The sequence below is a fragment of the Equus asinus genome, chromosome 2 (genome assembly GCF_041296235.1).
Source record: "Equus asinus isolate D_3611 breed Donkey chromosome 2, EquAss-T2T_v2, whole genome shotgun sequence".
Lineage (NCBI taxonomy): Eukaryota > Metazoa > Chordata > Mammalia > Perissodactyla > Equidae > Equus > Equus asinus.
The window spans coordinates 49,900,197-49,923,540 of NC_091791.1; positions in this window are offsets into that span (position 1 = coordinate 49,900,197).

The following is a 23,344-nucleotide window of genomic DNA, read 5'->3' on the forward strand; positions in this document are numbered from 1 at the left end:
TTCTAAAGCAAAGATGGATAATAGATAGGCTGTCATTTTCCATTCCCCCAGAGGAAACAGATTGTGGAGTATGAGTTTACCAATATAATTTAAGATAGCAATTGAGGTGAGATAAAGAGTAGTTTAGTGAGTATCAGAATACTAAACTGGGAGTCAAGAGACACAGTTGTATTCCTAAAACTCATGACGTGACCTTGACATGTTAATTTTTCTATTATTCATCTTCCTTTTTGATAAAGTTAGAATGATGTTCAAATCTGATCTTTCCCATGGGGATGTTCTGATGCTGTAGGAGATGAGACCGAAGACAAGGGACTCAGCAGAGACGCTCAAGGTCTCTGCCTATTTCCTTCCCTTCACTTGTTCATCAGAATAATAAATTTCTCTTCAGTGCTCTTATGGTTCTTATTCCATGCCTTGTGTTACAGGATTTTCTCAATGATCATACGCGTTGCTTTGACAATGATTTTTATTAAGGAGCTTTGTTTTTTAATTTAGAGGGGGACAAATAGGCCCTGGCCACATTCAGTTTTAAAACTGGGATTGTAGGGAAAATAAATCCTGGAGTTAGCTGACGCAGAAATCCGCTGACTCTCTGATATCAGTGGGTAATACCATACCCAAATTATTGCAAATTAGTGGGTTCATCAACACTGTGGTTGGAGCCCTACACCTCATGGTCCTTCGGTGCTTACCATTTTTGTGGATGCCTGCCCAAATTCCCGCTGCCAATGCCTGCAACTCCTTCAAAGGGTTTTTTCTGACCACAGGAACTTGCTCTGCTCCTGCTGGGCAGACCAGAAATGCCGAGGAATTAATGTTCCCCAGGACAGCCTTCAGTCAATGACTGATAGGAGCTGATGATCCAGAGCTAATCAATTGAAGCCGCTGAAGGCATTTTACCTGGATACCAGAGCAAGTACATACAGGAGAGTTCGCCTAATCCCATCCCAAAACGACCTATAGCCATTTACACATGTAATTGTACACTGAGGAGAAAGGAACGACCAGATCACTTGTGGATTGCTTGGTGTAGGGTCTGAGCAAACTGCCATGCATCCCCCTGTTGAGTGGAAGGGATGGAGACTAGGTGATGAGTGGAGTCCTGGCCCAAGTCTGTCTCTCAGTGGGTCATTTTCTCGGTTCCTAGATGCATAATTAAGATGATATCCTTACCCCAGGGAAAATTCCCACATTAATTTAGATCTGGGGGATAAGAATGTGGATGGGCCTATGGTGAGGGGAATGCTTCTACCAGGGAAACATCAAGGGTTCCATCAAATCTCCCATCATAGACAGATAAAGAAAGGAGTTCTACATGCCCCAGAGATCACTGTCTCTGAAAATTACAGGTAAATAGGCTTGTCACTATAGAATAGAGCAAGGGGTAGTAGGTCTGGAACCCACAGAATTGAGCGGAGGCCCTCTTGATGCTTCCAGGCCCTCGGTAACCGCAAATGAGCAATTGTAACAACTACAGCATCCCTAAGACATAACCAGGGCCCCAGGCCCCTCGGAGATGAAGGTTTGGGCTATCCCATCGTGTGAGCAACCTCCACATGCTGAAGTGCTGACTGAGAGTGAGAGGGATCTAGAATGGATGCGGGAGGAAGGAGATGATAAATATCAATTATGTCCTTGAAACTAATTGCAGCAGTGGGGACGTAGCTTGTCCACTATAGCTTGTAAGCTTAGTTTGGACAAGCCACAAACTTGAAGAAATAGTATGAGATAGAGAAAAGCTCATATGGGGCACAGGTGGATTGTGAGGGGCAAGAAACAGACTGCAGCAGAAATCATCAGAGACTTGCCCCCAGCCCCTTGACACTTAAACCATTTTCTTGGCTCAGTTTCCAACTGTCAGCACGGTTCCCTGTTTGTCCGCAGGTGCTCTCTGTCCCGGAGCTGATGGGAAGCGCCAGAGAATTAATCCACCCCACTCTGGAGCACCAATGCTGGGGGAAATTGGTGGATAAATAACCAGATCCCTCACTCCTCCGGTGAGATAACTCTGAGTCACATCCTCTACACTGTCTCCCAGATTTCTTCGAGGAATTAACCGCCTGTTGCCTATAGAGGTATCTTGTTGATAGCGTGTCATTTTTTTGGCTGCCTTTCCTTTCCTGTTTCATTTGCCTATTCCTCTACAGTGTTTTCTTTAATCATATTCCTAATAAAGTTGCATCTTTGTCTCATATTTGTTTTTGAGGGGACACAACTTGTGAGGGATATATTTTCTGTTATAGAATTGCAAAGCGAGAGGTATTTACTGGATAACATCTCTTCTGTAAATACGCAAAGAAGATTTCCTTCTCTCCCATGCCCAGGAGATGAAAGACAGCCAGTCTTTTTCTTTTAGACCTCCCCATTCTCCTTAAAGACCTTGATAAGGCGGTGGGAGCAGCTATGGAACTTTGAAATTCTTCGCTTTAGGTGAAAATAATCTGAGAGTGAATGCATTCAGAAAGGAAAGGCTACGACCATACAGGTAATATTTATTCAGCACATCTGTACACCGGATCCTCTGTAAAGTGCCTTGCATGCATTATTTCATTTTATTTTCATAGCAACTGTATGAAGTAGTTAGGATTATCCCAATTTTACTGGTGAGAAAATGGAAGCATGGAGAGTTCCCACAGCTTGGAAGACTCACGTTTCGGCGTGGTTCCCTTGAAATTCCATGCACGGACTTTCCCCATGCTACGGAGACCCCTTGCATCACATAAACAGCGTTTGTCTATCTCCTAGGCTTGTAGCTTGGAGCACATGCCAACTAGTGCAACCCCCACAACCAGAACCACTAAAAAGCCTGAAAAACTTAGTTGTGAGAGCGTGGAGGAAAACATCTTAATAAACACAGTTTGTACTCATCAGGACTCTATCGCCTGCATCACTCAGCTGCCTGTAAAGCAAGCAATCCAAGTTCACCCAACATGAGCGAGTTACTGCAAGTATGGAAACAGAGGGACTCACAACACTGCTCTACCCAGTCTTCCTTTTAGCTGCAAACGTGCAGGCCGCAAGAAAATGGATAGGGATAAAAATGAAGTGGGACACCAAAAACATGATCCAAAAAGGGAAGACTGATTAAAAACTGGAAAATGGACTTCACCAAAAACAAAAAAAACCCCAAAAAACCAAAACTTTTGCTCGATGAAATATCCTGTGAAGAAGAAGAAAAGACAAGCCAGAGACTAGGAGAAAATATTGGAAAACCACAAATCCAACAAAGGATTGTACCTAGAACATATAAAGAACGTTCAAAACTCAACAGTAAAAAAAAAAATTAGAAAATGGGCAAAAGACATGAACAGACATTTCACTGAAGATGATATATAGATGGAAAATAAGCACATGAAAAAATGTTTAACATCATTAGCCACTAGGGAAATGCAAATTAAAACCCTAATGAGCTATCAACACATACCTACCAAATGGATAAAATAAAAAATAGTGATAATACCAAAAGCTGGCAAGAATGTGAAGAAACTGGATCATTCACGTGTTATTGGTGGGAATGTAAAATTGGTACAGTCACTTTGGAAAAGACTATGGCAGTTTTTTACAAAACTCTGGGGCATTTGTCCCAGAGTAATAAAATTATACTCACACAAAAATTGGTACACAAATGTCCACAGTAACTTCATTCATCATATCCAAAAACTGGAAGCAATTCAAATGCCTTTCAATCAGTAAGTGGTTAAACAAGCAGTGGTATATTCATATGATGGAATAACACTCTGCAATAAAAGGGAGCAAATCATTGATAAACATTACAGCCTGAAGGGATCTCAAGGGAATTATGCTGAGTGAAAAAAAAAATCTCAAAAGTTTATATACTGGATGAGTCCATTTACATAGCATTCTTGAAATGACAAAATTATAGAGATGAAGAACAGATTAGTGGTTGCCATGAGTTAGGGAGTAGGGCAGGGAGAGAAGTGCAGGGTAGCATGAAGGTTCATTGCTATGGAACTGTTCTGTATCTTAAACATGGAGGTAGTCCCACTATTCTACACATGTGATAAAATTGCTTAGAACTAAATATATACGCACAGATACACAAATGAGTGCATGTAAAACTGTTGAAATCTGAATAAAGTCAATGGATTTATTAGTGTTAGTTTCCTGGTTGTGATTTTGTCCCATAATTATGCAAGATATTACCACTGGGGGAAGATGCGGGAAAGGTACATGGAATCTCTCTGTAATACTTCTTACCAGCACGTGAGAAACTAAATAAATGATCTGAAAATAAAAAGTTTAAAAAATTTTTAAATATTGGATCAAGTAATAGGGCAATCTTTGTTTGCTCATATTGATTAAAATGTAGTTTTACCTTCACAAAATGATAAATGGGAGCTTATTTACATTTTTAATGCCAAGGTTGATCACTTATTTCTTTTAAGTAAAGAGAGCAATGAGAGTCGTCAGTAGATTAAAGTATATTTGGATCTCCAACAAGAACTCTTAGTTTTTCATACCTCAAATATCAACAGAGTGTAGTGGAAAGGATACTGTCCTGGTAGTTAGGAGTGGTAGGTTTTAATTCTGGTCTTGCCTCTTTCTAGCCCACAGATTTGACCTTTAATACAACACAAATATAATTTCCTTTAAAACATTGGTACTTGAATTTTCCCTCCTTACTGAATAAATAGTCTTAAGGTATCTTATTTAACTTACAGCAGGGAAGAAAAATTTTTGTCATATTTTTCCTACTGAATTCATATACTATGATCCAACATTTTTTTTAACAAATGGATCATCCGAAGGACCTCAACGGCATTCATAAAACTTTAGATATCTGTTCAAATAGCAAACTGTCTTCAAGCCAGAACCTCTCAGATCTCCTAGCAGACTTCAGGCCTTACAAACACTGCTGATATCCTAGTGGAGCAGACTTTTCCCAATAACTCACTCCCTCTTCAGCCAAAATAAAATTTGAATTTATTCCAAATGTCATTAGAGGAACATTTGTTAGCTGTGTGCATTGATCTGACTATTATCTTTCAACAAGAGCATAGCATGATTAAAATACCCAAAAAGGCACATGCTGACATGGTCACAGAGTTTTTCTTTCTTCCTCTTTGGTTTATACTGGAACAAAAATGTTATGAGCTTTAAAAATGCCAAACTGTGACTTTATCTTGCAATTAATGTTGCTGTGTTCATGTTCTGGTATGTATCTGACTGATACTATTTTTTTCTCTCCTGAACGTTGAGTCACAATGTCGGAATGTTGAGGGAACACGTTATAAGGTGAGGGCCCCCGTCCCCGATACATCTTGTTTATGACTTTAAATCAAGTAAGCTCTAAAGAAACTTTGGAAGAAGGGATGGCCTCCCTAGGAAATGCAGGCAATGGAAAATGAATCAGGTAAAAATCTCTTCGGGTTATTGCTCCAAGAGAAAGTTTTGATGAAAATAGTTTGTAGCAAATATTCCTTAAGGCGAGAAAAGCTTTGAATTTGGACAAATATCATTTGAAACTCATAAGGGGTGGTAGATGCAAAGTGATCTTTAAAATAAATACTGAAGATCAAAACAGAACAAAGTGAGATTGTGCAGGACTGGATAAACAGGCACTGTTTTACAGCTACCATCAGAAAGAGGATCAAACCACAAATCACTATAGAGGGGATCCAAAATTTTGAAGCAGCCATTGCAAAGAAAACGAACTCATTTCAGAGGCTAAGAGGGCCTTGTCAGACCACAGGTAGCAAATATATATCACCATATTCAAAGGTTGTTTGCCTCTAAAAATAAATGAGCAAATAAATACTCAGGTGTTTCCATGCCACTAAACTCCCCAAGTAAGTCAAGGCCTGTTTGGGACCATTACTTCCTTGGCACAGGCTTCCTGAGGCTCTCAGAACTAGGACTCTATGGGGTAAAGAGCAGACACAGCAGTGTTAATGGGGGAGATATTTGTGTGTATAGACAGTTCTGGTGATTCTTGCCTAACCGTTCTCTCATCACTGCAGCCACCACTGCCCCAACTACCATTTCAAGATAACAACTCAGAAACAAATGAGACAGGGGAGGGATTAGGTGAAAAAGTAAAAGAAAATAGTTTCCTAGCTCTGTCTCTTTTTCTGGAGCCCCCGCAGTTGGAAGTGTGCAGAGACGCCAGCAGCCAAGCACCATTACACACGTGGCAGGGTCCGGATTCACAGTGCTCTCTGTAGGATGTTTCCCTCTTGTTACCCCTAGCCGTTAGCAGTCTCCCGACTGTCCCAGTTGTGCCTCACAGGTATTGTGAGAAAAAAGGGAAGGGTCGGTTGTCCACGGTGGGCTGGAATTCTAAAAAGAAGATGGAGAGCATGGAGATGACAGTAGGAGTTAGAAGAGATCCAAAGAGGAAAGTAAGCCTTTGAGAAGAGTCGGGGTCATGTGCTCCTGTCAGCCCACCCCACCAGGACTTCCTCTTACAGGGCAGTCTTGGAGACTCTTAATTTCCTCGGAGTTACTTTGGTGATAATGAGATTCCCCACCTCCCTTCTCTCACCTCTGAGACCACTTCTGAGCCCAATCACTACCTCAAGCTTCACTCCATGCATTAAAGTCACCAAAGCCAATTTGTCCAGAATAGCACGCTAAGATGGTTATAGACCTGATCCTAAATGTATCGTTCAGAGCGGGCAAACTATGGCCCACTGGCCAAATGTGGCCCAACAAATGTTTTTGTCAATAAAGTTTTATTGGCATACTGCCATGTACATTTGTACTATGGCTGATGTCACGCTACAGAATTGAGTAGTTGTTAAAAAGACCACATGACTCACAAAGCCTAAAATATTTACTACCTGATCCTTATGGGAAAATTTTCCTGACCCCTGGTATAGATAGTAAAAACAAGAAAATTAAAAGAAATGCATGCTTCATACTGAAATTTCTTAAGCTCCTTTCATATACATAACCCTATTTGAACCCCTCAATATACTCTTTTTGGTTTTTCTACAACAACCCTAAATGAGGGAAAAGTATTTTTTGAAAAAAACATACAAATAAGCACAGGGCCTTTGTGCAATGTGTGATAATAATCTATTTACTGTAATTTTCTCACATTCTGCTTGCTAGGAAAGGCAAATGCCAGTCATGTTATTCGCAGTTCCTGGCCTTCTCAAGTCTGGAATAAAATTAACTGCAAGTAATTCAACTAGTAATTCTCCCTCTGGTGCTAGGGATGTGGCAATGAGAGGAGGGGGTCAGGGAAACTGGGTCCTTTACACGCACTGGAGGCTGCAGGCCATCCCGTCAGCCTGCACCTTTGAGAAAAGACACGTGCCTCCGCATCTTCAGAAGGAGATTGCTGTGGCAAGAGACGCAGCTTCCTATCAAATATCTTCAATGTCTTGTGCATTAAGACTTCTTTTTTTGAGATGGCTTTAAATTTTTCTTCTTTGCCTTTTTTATATTTTCCGGATTTTCTAAGATAAATATATATTACCTTTTTAATCAGAAAAAAATCATTTAAAAATAAATTACACAAAAGCCTATTGTTTTCATACGTACTATTTAGACCAAGTATATATCACCCCACAAAGCCAATCTTCTAAAGAAACAGTCATTAAAGAGCAAGTGGAGGGGGCCAGCCCCGTGGCCTAGTGGCTAAGTTCGGTGCAGTCCTCTTCAGTGGCCTGGGTTCAGTTCCTAGGCATGGACCTACACCACTCATTGGTGGCCATGCTGTGGCAGTGACTCACATACAAAATAGAGGAAGACTGGTACAGATGTTAGCTCAGGGTGACTCTACCTCAGCCGGAAAAAAAAACGCAACTGGGTTGCCATATACATTGTTCTATGACAACTTAAATAGTGTCTGTCCCAGAACAGACCTCCCAAGGACTCAGCTATAAGATCTAATTCTCCTTGGTGGAGAATGTATTTCTGAAAATACAATTTATTTTTTAGAGTAATTTTAAATTTATGAAAAAAAAATTGAGAAGACAATTCAGAGAATTCCCATATATACCCACTCACATGGTTTCCTCTACTGTTAACATCTTACATTAGGACAGTTTCATTTGTTACAATTAATAAACTAATATTGACACACTGTTAACTAAAGTCAATAGTATATTCAGACTTCCTTAACTCTTACCTAATGTTCTTTTTCTTTCCCAGGATCCCACCCAGAGTATACGGTTCATCATTATATCTCCTTAGGCTTCTCTTGCCTGTGACAGTTTTTCAGACTTTCCTGGATTTTGAAGACCTTGACGGTTTTGAGGAGTACTAGTCAGGTATATGGTAGGATGTTTCACCATGGGGATTTGTTTGATGTTTTTCTCATGATTTGACTAAGGTTATGGGTCTTGTGGGAGAACGATCACAGAGGTAAAGTAACATTTTCGTCACCTCATATCAAGGGTCCATATTATTAACATCATCTGTAACTAGTGATGTTAACCTTGATCAACTGGATAAGCAGCATTTGTTAGGTTTCTCCATTGTAAAGTTACTCTGTTTATTCCTCTTCCTTTCTATATTGTACTCTTAAGGAAATCAATATGCTCAGCCTGCAGTTAAGGAGTCAGGGGTTATGCTCCCCCTCCTTGAGGAGGGAGTATCTACATAAATTATTTGGAATCCTTCTGCATAGGAGATTTCCTCTTCTACCCCAGTTATTAATTTATTCAATCATTTACTCATCTCAGTATGAGCTCATGAGTATTTATCTTATATTTTGGGGTATAAGACAATGCAATTTTATAGAGCTATAAAACACAGTGTTCCAGAGGAAAACAGGACTGAGGATTCAGGTTCTGCCTGGGCTGCTGAAACAATCGATGCTGTTTATTGGAACAATCTGTTTCCACGTCCGGCTCTGTCCCTCTGGGGCCGGTTCTCCCGCTATGGAAAATAGAAATAATTAAAAGTTAAATGCTGAGTCCGGCCTTTCTCATTCCAGCCACACCTGACTGTGGCTTCTGCCAGCAATATTCATTTAAGAAATACTTGCAAAATGATAAATCAATGGAAGACTGAGTTCCTAAATCTCTTAAGAGGGCTGTTTGAGTGTCACAGAATGCAGTAAAGAACACGTTCCTTACGATGCACTGTGCTTCAGACAGAAGCCCTGATTTTGCATAAAACTCTTCCTCTTTTATTTTCCCACATGTAACCATTGGATTATTGACTTTCCCAGCAAAAAGGAGGCAGGCACATTTTTGTCCCTTTAATTGAACTTTGATGTTGAACTAACAATCTCTCATATGAAAATTCATTTAAGCATATTCGGGTCTTTAGTTCATTACCAAAAAGACAAGGATTTCTTGAACCGAGGGAAGGACATTCCCCGAGAAACAAAGCACTCCTCCTGTAAGAGGGAGTCAGGACTGTGGGCAGGCACAGTGCCAGCTTCACTGCATCCCTTCAGTACCCACAAAGAACAGATGATAAATAAATATATGATGAATTCATTCATTCATTCATTCATTGGGAGGAAGAAACCCAGGATCATGCATTAGGAGACGTGTGTTCCTGCCTCTAACTAGCTGTCCGTCCTTGAGAGACCACTTCCTCACTCTGGGTCTCAGTTTTTCTTGGGCAGAGACAGGGAGAGGTTGTTCATTCCAACTATTAAAAAGCAAAAGAATTCGATATACTGTGTCCTGGAAGTTCTTAAGCTTTAAAATATGTTCCATGGGGGCCAGCCCCCAGGGCGAGTGGTTAAGTTCGCGCGCTCCGCTTCAGCGGCCCAGGGTTTCGCCAGTTCGGATCCTGGACGAGGACATGGCACCATTCATCAGGCCATGTTGAGGCAGCATCCCACATGCCACAACTAGAAGGACCCACAGCTAAAAGTATACAACTATCTACTGGGGGGGATTTGGGGAGAAAAAGCAAAAAAAAAAAAAAAGAGAGAGAGATTGGCAGGCTATCTTAGGTGGCAATCTTTAAAGAAAAACATGTTCCAGGAACCCTGCTTAGAAAATGCCTTTGCTGAGTGAAAGTAGCCAGATTGATTACAATTGCATGACAGTCACAGAAAATTCTCAGGGCGGCCACTTCCGGCAGCTTCAACAACTGCTCCTGAAATGAAAGAAGGAGTGAGAATAAACAACACAGCTGTTCTTCATAGCTATTTTCCTAGATTGAGCCAGATTTCAGCAAAATTGAGAATTAAACAACTAGGGTTTTTCCATTCTCTCCCCTCTTTGTGCATTTGGTTTAATAATTTCTAAAACAACATTTTAAAATAATCTGTTATTACAGAAACAGGACATATGCATTATAGAAAATAATAAAATGCAAACAAGTAAAACTTAAAAAATAAAACCATCACATTTTTACCATGCAGAGATCACCACTGTTAACACCTTAGTGCATGTCATTCTGGGTCATTTTCTATGTGTATTATGTACGTGTGTGTGTTTAACCAACATGAGATCATATACTATTTTATTATCTGTTTGTTCAATGATCTCTACATTATTATTTCAACTAATATCAAGACAAGAGTTTCCCAATGGATCCAAAATGTCCTTTAGCTGGTTTGTTCAAACCAATATCTATTCCAGTACATGATGGTAATGGTAATGCATCTTTTTATTTTTCCCTTCAGTCTCTCGTTTTTTTTTTTCTTTTTGCTGAGGAAAATTCACCCTGAGCTAATATCTATGCCAATCTCCATCTATTTTGTATGTGGGACGCCACCACAGCTTGGCCACTGACGAGTGGTTATATGTCTGGGCCCAGGAACCAAACCCAGGCTGCTGAAGCAGAGCACACCAAACTTAACTAGTAGGCTATGGGGCCAGCCCCACCCTTCAGTCTCTTTTAATCTAACTCTGACTTATGAAATAGATGTCCCCAATATCCCAGAGAATGTTCCACCTTCTGGACTTGGATTTGTCTCTGTTGCTCTCTTGCAGTGCTGTTCAGCTGTTCTTACACAATAGAAATTCAGTCTAAAGACTTGATGGATTCAAGTTGCATCCCATCAGCAGACACAATATCTTAGCACAGCTGATCCCTGGATTAGTGTGATGATGGTCTGATATCACATTGTATTATAAAGTTTTCACCTTGCATCTGGGCGCGTATCTGTGTGGTATTACTTTGGCACTATAGGAATGTTCAGTTGTCCTCCAACCATCCATCTAGTGTTTTTGTACACAAACTGATCATGCCAATACTTTCATTAGAGTTTCCAAAATGATATGTTCGTATTTCTTTCCTTCTTTGCATATTTAGTGTCTGTCCTCCTTTGAGCATCACGACTGCCCAGCCATTTGTGGATTCTAGCCGTATCAATGGTCCCTTTAGCCTTCCTGCTAGGATGGCCATATATAAATGTACAAGCATCCACATTTGCCTTGTGCTATTAAACATGGAGGAAACAGCCTGGGCACATCTTCATGAAATAGTGCCCAATGCCTCTCTATTTTACAACAATGCTATTTGAAATGGCACCCATACAAGGGCAGCTGGGATGGGGTCATCAACTTCCTAAGTGGGATCATAAAATAGATCTTGGAAGTAGCCACATTCTGAAGTGCTTTGCACATATAAATAGGAAGAATTCAAAACTGCTTTTTTTTTCCTCGTGGAATTTACCCCTTCCCACTTCCTCTTCCTCATCACTGCCCCACCATGCTTTTCTGTGAGGTCTAGTAGGAAGGGGCAGACCCTATCAACGTCAAGTTCACTTGTGCCCATCATTTATCTTGTCTGGCCCTCATGACCCAAGAACACATCACCAGTGGGACAGCAGACTCTTGAAATTCTTGAGCTGATACTGGAAGTGAAACAACACAGTTTTGTGAGCTCATCTTGTATATCAGGCATTCTGCTTGGAACGTGTCTTAGCTCAGGCTGCTAGAACAGAAAACCATAGGCTGAGTGGTTTATAAACCACAGAAATTTATTTCTCACAGTTCTGGAACCTGGGAATTTCCAAGAGCAAGGTGCCAGCAGATTCGGTGTCTGGTGAGGACTTGCCGCCTAGTTGACAGAAGCTGTCTTCTCACTGTATCCTCACATGGCAGAAAGGGCAAGGGAGCTCTTGGAGTCTCTTTTATAAGGGCACGAATCCCATTCATGAGAGCTCTGCCCTCATGACCTCATCACCTCCTAATACCGTCACATTGGAAGTTAAGGTATCAACATATGAATTTTGAGGAGACACAAATATTCAGTCTATAGCAGAACATAATTCTGAAACACCAATTTATGGATGAAGAAATTGAGGATGGAGAATTTAATATTCTTGCCCTGCATTTTAGACGTTTAGTTGCCTCTCTGACCACATTACCCCCACCCCATCCCTGCTGGCAGAGTCCACCTCCTACTCTAGAGGCTAAAAATGTCAACATCTAGGGCGTGGGCTTGTGACCCATCCAGGCCAGTGGTCCTCAAGGAGAAGGCTTCAAGGGGCTTCTGAGATAGATTTCCCTTCCTCATACAAAGGAGTGCATGAGAAGAAACTTCTTTTTTATTTTTTTAATTTTTTAGATTTAACCTTTAGCTGTAATTGTGTGAGAATGTGATGCTGGAGTTATGGCAACCATCTTGCTACCATGAGAGAATATTTTTGAGGATGAAAGCCAGCATACTGATGATGACAGAACAGAAAGACAGACAAAACTGAGTACCTGACGGAATCCATTGTGCTGCTTTCCTAGCCTTGGAACTGCACTGGATGCCAACCTCCTGTTAATATGAGAGAGTAAATATTACCCAACATCCTAATCAATACACCACGAAAGCAAGGAGCAAGAGTTTGAAGGCCACTCTCTGTCTCCTATGAAGACAGGAGTTTCAACTCCCTGGTTCTCCTGGTTTCTTTCTAGACCCTAGAATGCAAAGGAGACTCAGAGAGACTCCTACCCCTGCCCAGTTCCACCCAGCTGCCTGTAAACATGTGGCCTGAGGCTCGGCTCCTCACATATCTTTCGTCTTTTCCTGACCTAGGTCTTGCTTTGCAATGGTTTGGTCTATGACTTGCTGACATTGCCCCGTCTGCCCCTCCATCGAGGTTTGAACATGCCCTTAGGATTAGGCTATGGGAAAGGCATCCCAAGCACTAAACCTCCTCTCCGTGCCTGCAAGGGCAACAGAAGAGCCTGGCTGCTGCCTGATAGCCCAAGCCAAATGATTGCCAGGTGAACACTGTCAGTCTCTGGAGTATGCTGCCCGTGGAACAATTCTCTCTGCTCATAGACTCATCATATGTTCTATGTCTATGGATATAGATATCATCTGTCTATATCATATCCTTCTATCTATATCTATTGATATAGATATCATCTATCTATTTTGTCTACCTATATCATAAACTCATCATCTGTTCTATACCTATAATCTCTCACTCTCTCTCTTTCTCTCCTTCTCTCTCTCTCTCTGATATACATTTCAGGTGAGAAGGAGTGTTCCTCCCCCCTGCAATATTGCTTGATATTTTCCTTCTGGATGCATACCATCCACCCCCATCAAAACTCACCTTCCACTAACTCCATGTAATATGTACTTTTATACTAAGGTTAAAGTGGCAGATAAAAGCTTAAATTGCTCTCTTAGCAGAATTGTACTTTTAAGGACTCCCAATGCCTTAACCCAAAGGAGAGATTCACACAGGAACTGTAGGTACTGAGGCCACCTGGTGGGAAGGAATTTTTAGTTCTGAGGTTCTTTTCTTGTGCCACTTACATTCCTCCCACAGACACAGATGTGACTGGCATGGCAGCCCATGAGCTTAGCAAAAATTTGAACAGTGAGCCAAGAGCAGACAGGACTCCACAGTGTTGCCTCCAATCCAGAAGCCTTCCAAGTCAGGAACTGTGTGTGTTTTCATTTAGTATCTGGAATTGCAGGTGTCTTCTGATCCTGCTGGGGAGGGGGGTGGCATGGGGAGGGGGGTTCCGAGACAGAAAACCATTAACTTTGGCCACTGGGGCAGGGGGCGTAAATTGTCTGACCTTATTAATTACCACCATTGTTCCTTGCTCTTATTGGAATATGTAGTTAAAATCCTGGAGGCAGATGTGCATTTCTTGACATGGAAGGATCCCCACTCAGGGTCATGGGACCCCCAGGTCGCTTGTCAGACAAAGAAGGGTCAGCAAAGCCACACTCAGCAAGACGTCATTAAGTTAGAAAAGCTTGTGTCCGGAACCCTGCAGTCTACCCCTTTTTGCAGTCTTTCCCCTCTCTCCTCTCAATTGTGAGCCTATCTATCCATGAGTGTCTCGCACTCTGATGCTTTTCTCCCTGGCAGTCCCTGTTAAAACTTCCTGTCAGCTAAATCTTGGGAAAATGTACGGACAGGATAAGAGCTTAATGTGGTGTTCTTCTGAGATCTTCTCATGAATCACCATAGGAACGAAGCCCTGACAGTGAAATCTCAGAAGGAGAGAGAGCAATGATGGGATCAGGGCCGTCCAGCTGCTCCTCAGGATATTTCCTCAGCCCGCTTTGGACATAATGATGTTAACACTCTAAATAATGCTGTTATGGACCAAATATTTCTGTCCCCCCAATATTCATATGTTAAATCCTAATCGCCAATATGATGGTATTAGAAGGTGGGGCCTTTGGGGGATGATTAAGTCATGAGAGTAGAGTCCCCATGGGATTAGTGTCCTTATAAGAAGAGGGAGACAACCAACTCTGCCTCTCTGCTCTCTGCCATGAGAGGACACCATGAGAAGACAGCCATCCACAAATCAGGTGGCCATCACTGGAACCCAACCATGTTGGCACCCTGATCTCAGAGTTTTAGCCGCCAGAACCATGGGAAATAAATTTCTGTTGTTTATAAGCCACCTAGTCCAAAAAGTGCTTTGCTATAACAGCCCAAACTGATGAAGGCAAATGCCATATAAGTATTAGCTTCATCATCATCATCATCATCAGGGCCGGGACTGGAATGAGGCATTCACTTGCACCCTCACTGGCCTCGTCTTAGTCATAGTCCTAGTTATCATCATCGATGAATCCTTAGAAGGTGCCAGGCCCTGTTGTAAGGCCTTTATATGTTATTAATTCATTTAATGAGAAGAGGAAACTGAGGCACAGAAATGTCACCAATCGACCCTCTGCCCAAGTTACACAGCTAGTGAAAGATAGAGCGTGGATTTGAACTGGTGACAATAGTTGAACGCTTCCACCAAGGTTCTGATGTTTGGAGACTTGGAACCTCAGGATATTAACCCTATTCATCACTGTGAGTACAAGCATATCTCTGCCAAAAATCTGATGACTTATTTTTAATAGGAAATCTGTGGGATGAAGCAGTCAATCGTTAAGAGTGGTAAGTGAATCAGTAAGGTTCTGCCAGTGACTAACGGTGTGACCACAGGCAATCAATCTGCGTCTCTGGACCAGTAAAGAAATTGCAAACTCATACACCTTCCTGGCACAAGCAGAAGATAAAGGGATTAAGGAGTGTGGGTGCTGGATAATAGGGAACTATGTGAGGTTATGGATATCAGTAAAGCTTCTGCCCCGTCTATCGGTTTTCTAATGCCATTTAAATTCAACCTATGCTGGCCAAACCAATGTGTCTGTTGGTGAAATTCAGCAGCAGGTTGGGTTGCCGATCCATAAAGTGAGCGCAGTTTCCAGGGTGTATCACCGATAGCCAGGAGCTAATTCCTAACTTGAAGCAACTGAAAACATTAGTTCAACATTTTACGGTAATGGCAGACAGAGATGCCAAGTTCTCCGGAGATGCTGAGCCAAGTCATCTGTGAAATGCGGACCCAATTCAATTTAAATAATAGAACAGTAGCAGCCTGGATTTGTGTTTCTGCATGACTCTCTGCTTAGTTCAAATTGAACCCACTACACCGCCTGATTTCTCAGCAGGCAGTTTAGCCTGTAGGAGACGTTCCATAGTCAGGAACAAATCTCATTTCCTCTCAGACTGAAGGAGACAACAAAAGCCAGATGGCCCTTCAAGGCTGTTAATTATGCTCAATGATCCCAAGATGGATGCGGCCTACTTCTGGACTTCTCCTCCTAAACCACAAGGTGGTGCTGGAGCACAGGAAATGCTTCCCAAGCTTGCGGCTGTCGCCTGCTGCCAAGAGGGAAAAAGGGAAGACAAAGATCCATTATCTTAGGTGGCTGAATGAAAAAGGAATCTGCAAGCCTAGGAAGGGGCTTGCAAGGAAAGCCTCGGCACACAGCGAATTCCCCTTTCTCCTAGGAAATCCACAGGTGCCCAAGTTTCGGGAGCTCCAGGCTGCAGGTAAATTAGGTCTGAAAATTCAAAGGAACTTAAAGAGCAAATTAACTCACGCTTTGGTTTGGTAGTGAAGCCAGCACTAAGCAATGGGCCAGGTAATTAATGTAATTGAGCTCAGAGCTAAAAAAGCCACTGTGTCTAGTTGTAAATTCTACACCTGTTAATGGTTGCGTGTATTTACCGGTGTGCTAAGCAGTGAAGGAAACTCTGGGAAGATCCTGCAGGAAATTCTAGACAACTGGGAGGTCACCTCCCAAAAAGCCAGGGAGCAGATAAAGAGGACAGCCTTCCCCACTATCTTTCTAAACCTGTGCTGTCCAATGGAGTACCCATATGTGGCTGTTGGGTACTTTCTGAATTGAGATGGGCTGTAAGTTTAAAACATACACTAGATTTCAAAAAAATGTAAACTATCTCATTAATCGTGTTGTACATTGATTACATGTTGAAATAACATTTTGGATCTATTGAGTGAAATAAAATATTAAAATTAATTTCTCATTTCTTTCTACTTTTTTATTTGGTTCCAAAAAAGTTTTTAATTACTTCTGTGGCTCACATTGGATTTCTATCAGATATTGTTGTTCTAGGAGGAAGGCCCTGGTACAACTGTATCGTTTGTAAAGTACTGAAATACTTTTATATCAGTGGGATGATAACACTGCCCTGGTGCATGAACCTTCCTCTGTGTCCGCACTGCCTACTGCCTTGGCTGCTCAGTTCCTCAGCCCTGCAGTACCTGCCACCCAGCCAGTTCACAGTCAGCCCCTCATTCCCCGAGTCCATCCCGCCACCCTCAGAATGGGCCTGGACCCACAGGGGAGTTGGGATTCTTGGTGGTGCTACTGGCCCCACACAGACAAATGCCCTGTGTCCATCTGGCACCCACTTACTCACCCTGCCATCATGGTTGTTCGTGAGAAATGCAGCATTTGCAATGACTCTACCAGTTGTCAAATATTTTGCATCTCGCTTGCATTTATCTGTACCATGATATTTATCAATTTGTGCTCTAATTGTATGTCGATCTCCCCAAGTAGAACATGAGCTCATAGATGGCAGGCCACATTGTAACCAGCCTTTTACTCCCTGCTCCCAGTACTGTGAGCATACGCACTGTGTATGTTGCACATATGTCCTTTGTATATATGTTGGTTGGAGCTGAAAAACGGACAGACTCCTGAGCAGTGTCAGGAGGCCACACAGCAGCCCTGCAGATCAGCCTCTCACATCCAGAAAGGAGGCTGACTTCTCCCAAAGAGATTCTGAGGTCAGTTTTCTCCTTGGTGTTAAGCTACTTGGGAAGAACAAGGAGCGGGAAATCTCTGAAGGGTTTACACAGTGAAGAAAGCAAGAATCTGGAGTTGAACTATTTTGTTGGAAATCCTCATGGCATAAAATGACCGAGTCACTTTCACTCTGGGCTTTGAGGTCTCAATCCGATTTGGTTCTTCAAATCCCCATTAGTTTTTTTTCTTTTCTGTAGATGTCTAGTCTCTCCAAGCTCTCACTTAACTCAAAAATTCCAGGATACAGGATAAGAAAGTTTTCTCCTCGGGCTGTAGCTCTTACTTAATCCTTACAACAATAGGCCCTGGAAATGAAGCCATTTTCACCTAGATCATTGGAAAAAGAGCTGATATTGCTGCCCTGGCTCACCAGTGACGAATCCCTTGTCAGCTTGAAAGGGCAAGGCATTGGCTTTCTTTGTACCCTTGGGGAGATCTAAATGTCTCAGCAGATCTAAAGATCTAAAGATCCTAAAGGAATCAGGCCTGTGTCCCACAGTGGGGCAACTACAACTAGGCTTTCACTGATGTGAAAATAAGGATCTCTGCTCCAGCACTTTTTCTCCACTCTCTAATCACAGCTACTGTGGAGCTGACAGAGGGTATGGAGGAAATGGCTTGCCCATCTAAATGCATAGCGCTTCGTGAGATTTCCTGGACTTCCAGGTTCTTCCACTAGGCAAGGAGGCAGGAGAAGCAGATATGAGCCCATGGTGACAAGAGTAGAGTGGCCTTGCCTAAAAAGGAACATGTCACCTTCCTTCCCCAACCACAGCCAGCCTGGCGGCTACCCTTTATCAAACACTCATAAGGTCCCACGCTCCACGCTAAGGGGTTTCCAAACCATGCCTTAGTCATCATTCTAAACAGTGATAAGTACTATTATTGATACTTACTTTACAGAAGAGGAAACTGACACTCAGAGGGCCTAAGCAACTTGCTTAATATCACACAGCAAATAGGTGCTGTGGTCTATCTGAATTCAAAGCCCATCTTCTTAATCACTACAAAATGCTACTTTTCATACACAGAAGATATTGATTAATCAAGAAGGGACTATGCAAAACATTGGCCTAGCAGAAAGGTCAGTCTCGCCAGTCCTTCTCTGTACCCAAAGTGGAGGGGAAGAGACTTGGCATTGAAGGAGGGAATGGTACCACCTTGCACGTGTATGGTCACAGTTAACACCTGACAACTCTTCTTTGAACTCAAGTGGCTGATTTGGGGGCTGTTTGAGGAGCATAATAACTGTCAATCAATTGTGAGTGAGAAGGACACAGCTGTGATCACCTACTGTTGCAAGATACTGAAGAGAGGGAGAGAGAGAAAGCTTAGTGAGGCACACATATGCATATGTATATGAGATATCTTCTCAAGGTCCTTCCAAGTCTTACGATCATGTGACTTTAGAGAACTTCAGATGCTAAAAAGAATTTGAAATTATAGTGTCTGGCAAAAGGTAATCCTCATTAATTGTCATATTCCCTTTCCTCTGTGTTATGATAGCTTTTTGTATATAGAATTTATCACATTTATACTAGTTAAAAATATTGATGGAAATGTAATCATCTAAGGGATCTGGAGTTTTTTCTCCTTAGAGGCACGGGCCATAAGAGTCAGGCAAAAAATATTGATTTGTAGCCTACTGTGCTCAGACACCATACTAAATATAGATTAGTGGATAAAACAGAAATCGTCCCACCAGTTCTCGGAAATGGCCTGACAGGAAAGCCAGACACCTCAACTTCTCCTCTTGCCTTAACCTCTCGTTAATAACTCATCAAGAAGCTTATTGAGTCTGCCTCCTAAATGTCTCTCCTATCATCCCCTCCTCCACCAGAATTCAAGCACCCACCATCCTCATCTGGACTTTTGAAACGGCCTCCTACAGACTCCCTGCCCGCAGCCTTGCCACTGCCTTCTACCGCCGACTTGAGATTGCCACCAGAGGGATATTTCTAAACTGCAAATTTGACCAAGTCACTCTTCTGTGGAGTATAAAATGAAAAACTGAGAGTTTCTTATAACAACAAATGCATTTCTACCGCACAACCTAGCAATTTTATTTCCAGGTATTTCTCCCAACAGAAATAAAAACATATACCCACAAAAAGACCTGTACCTGAATATTCACCGCAGGTTTATTCATAATAACAAAAAACACCTAAATATCCATTAACAGGATAAAAAAATTACCAGATTGTGGTACATTCATACTTACAGTACTACTCAGCATTTTCTTTCAATGAACTACTAAAAACAATAATATGGATTAGAGTTACCAGATTTATCAAACAAAAGTACAAATATTGTATGGAACATACTTTTACTAAAAATTATTTGTTGTTTATCTGAAACTCAAATTTAACTGGGCATCCTATACTTTATCTGACAAACTTAACATGGCTTAATCTCAAAAACATTATGTTAAATGAAGTCAGACACAGAGAGTAGATCCTAAGTGATTCCTTTCATATGGAGTTCATGAGCAGGCAACATTAACATTTAATGATAGAAATTAGAACAGCGGTTGACTCTGGGGAGTGTGGATTGAGCGGAGGGGAGCCTAAGAGAAATTTCTAGGGTAACGGAAATGTTGACTGGGATGGTAATTACACAGGTGTATACATTTAGCAAAACTCATCAACTTGTACACTTAATTTTTTGTTGTTAATGCCATCAAGTCAGTTCTGACTTCTAGAGATCCTGTGTACAGCAGAGCGGAACCCTCCCCAGTCTTTTTGCCCCATCCTCTCATCTTCTATATCAGACAATGCTCCACTGCTATTCATAGGGTTTTCATGGCCAATGTTTTCGGAAGTCGGTGGCCAGGCGCTTCTTCCTAGTCTGTCTTGGTCTGGAAGTTCCGCTGAAACCTGTCTACCACGGGAGACCCTGCTGGTATTTGAAATACCGGGGCATAGCTTTCAGCATCACAGCAACACGCACTTGCCACAGTACGACTGGGGAATGAACCCAGGCTCAGGGTGCTGAATCTTACTGCTGGACCACCAACATGTAAGTTGACTTCAATTAAAAAAAAGCAACTGTCTTCCATGGGTTCTCCATACCTAAACTCTTGATTATAACATACAAGATCCTTCTTTCTCTTGCCTTTATTTATCCATTATCCTCCCATTATCCTTAATGAGTCCTACTGTCCAAGTGTGATGAAACTCTTACTCATCATTTCAGCCTCAGCTTTGGCTCTATGTCCTGAAAGCTGAAGACTTGCTAAGAGAGATTTAGACCCACTTTCTCCTCTAGTCCATTGTAGCCTGCAATCCACCTCCATTCTACAGTCTAATTGTATTATTTTCATCATCTGCACCACATTAAACTGCAAATTCCTGGAGGGCAGGGACCTCTCTTTGTATTCATGCATCACAATGTAAGATGAATACTCCAAGCTCTCTCTTTAATTCCCTACCTAGGCACTCAATACTTTCACTTTAACATTTTTTCCAAATACTCTATTAAACACATACATATATATAAAAGATATTCAAATGGTCAAAAGAGAATAAATGAAGGGCAAGTCTCCTTTATACCCTAGTTGCACAGTGGGCCTAACCAGAAGCAACCACTAAATTTTATTCTAGATCATTCCAGAAGTATTCTGTGCACAAGCAAGTGTATTTTGTGTGTGTATATATGTGTATATATATTCATCCTGTTTATATAAATGGAAGAAACTGTGCTACTTATTCTCCATTTGCCACTCCCATTCCCAATCCATTTTAGGTCCTTTGCCCCCAACAGGTGGCTCCTCATAACTCATTACCCAGACCTCCCTTGCTGGCTGGTTTCCAATCGGGTTTGTCCGGTGAGAGACAATGGAAGGGGTTTGGAGGGTGGGAGGAGAGAGAAATGTGGGTGTCTCTTCTTCCTCTACTTTAGTCCCATACCCCTGGTGGTAGCTGCACCCTGCCACACCTATAGCTCCTGCACGCAGTCCCTACTCCAAGCTCCAGCACCTTCAGCACCTTCAGCTCCAGAGGTGTACCTTAGACTAGGTTTCCTGGAAACAGACTGAGATGGAGAGGTGCATACAGATCGCTTATTGAGGAATGCTCTTGGGAGACCCACCTATAAGGAAAGTAGAATTGACCAGAAGGAGAAGCTAACATGAGATACAGTTCAATGAAGCTTCAGGTGATGTAACAGGGAGCTTTGGAGCTAGGACAGCCCTTCAGAATTGTCCCAAATTGAGAAAAGAAGGCTGGGCTTTTGTATCCCCGTATCAGATAGTCATTGACCGTAGTCACTCCAGGAGGGAATGCAACCTGAATAAAGCTGTCCGCTGTAGTGGCTGAGGGCAACCCAGTGAAGGAGCAACCCAGTGAGCCAATGCCAGTTGATATTCCCAGCCCCTATGAATGGGTACATCAGACCTGAATAGGGGACTGGGGTGGAAAACCCCAGTTTCTACTACAGGGTGGTGCTGGCTTCCCACTGGTGCTAGTGTCTAAGTGCCCCGGACATCTCTGTATACAGTCCATTCACTAAAGCTCAATATTTGAACCATTTGAGGCAAATTCTGTTTCCTGATGAGATCCTGACTGACACACATACAAGACACAGATACCCCCTCCACACACATGCACACACACTTTCACTTCATGTATCTTGAAACACATACCATCTCAGTCTATGATTGTCTTTAATGGCTGCACAGTAATTCACTATGTCAATATAGTATAATGCATTTACCAAGTCCCCTTCTTTGATATTGAGGTCGTTTCCAGCTTTGCTCTTACAATCAATGCTGCAATAGGCATTTGTGTACATTTTTGCACATATCAACAAGACTAGTATAAATTCTTAATAGTTAATTACTGGATCAAAGAGTATGTACATTTTCATTTTGATAGATATTGCCAGATTGTCTATGAATAGTTTACTCTAATACCTGTCATCATGAGGATATGAGAGTACCTGCAGCAGCACTCATTCACCAAATGTGTGTCCACTCCTTTTAAGGAAGCCGGTTTGAGGGCTCCCAGGGGCATGCAGTCCTCTTATCCTTCTCTGCCACCCCCACCACACATCTCTTTGGATACATAGTTACTGCTGACCTGGAGGAGGACCACTCAGACTATGTGTGGCTTCACCACCCATTTTTCCCATGATCTCTTAGCCTTTGCTTTGTGTAGACTGTCTTATGATACTTGGCTGTCCAGGCTACAGTGTGCGGTGTGATTAGTGGAGGAATTTCCATCTGTCATCTCTCCCTTCTGAGTTCAGGATGTCCTTAGTAATTTCGTTAAGAGTCTAGAGCTAGAAAAGTGGAAGTTAATCTGGAATAATTAAACCTGTCATATGTAAATGTCCCCTACTGTGTAATTGGTAATCAGACCAATGTCCCACGTTCTGCAGACTCTCAGACACTCAATATGTGTTTACTGCTTGAGGATACTAACAATCTCACCTTGATGCCTTTTAAAAGCCATTATAACATCTCAAAGGACAAATGATCGGCTCTCAGAAAAAAAATCAGCTCCATCAGTTCTACCACCTCAGTTCTAAATTTTTCCTTTATGCCCTCCCTTCCTAGCATAATGTATAAGATGCATTTCATTTTTTTGACTGGAAACATTAACATGTGAATTACACTCTCTAAAATTAGTTCTGGAACATTCTTGGAAATGAAAGAGAAGATATAATTTTAGGAACACAAAATGAAGGGCCCCCTGTCATTTCATCTAGTATGTCATTTCATCTAATGCTTTAATCCCTTGGTGTTAAAAGAACCTACACTTAATTTTAATAGAAGTGGATGTCATCCAGCACGATCTGATAGGCTTGTCACCTCCCATCAAACTTTGAGACACAAACTGTGAAAAACAGACAATTT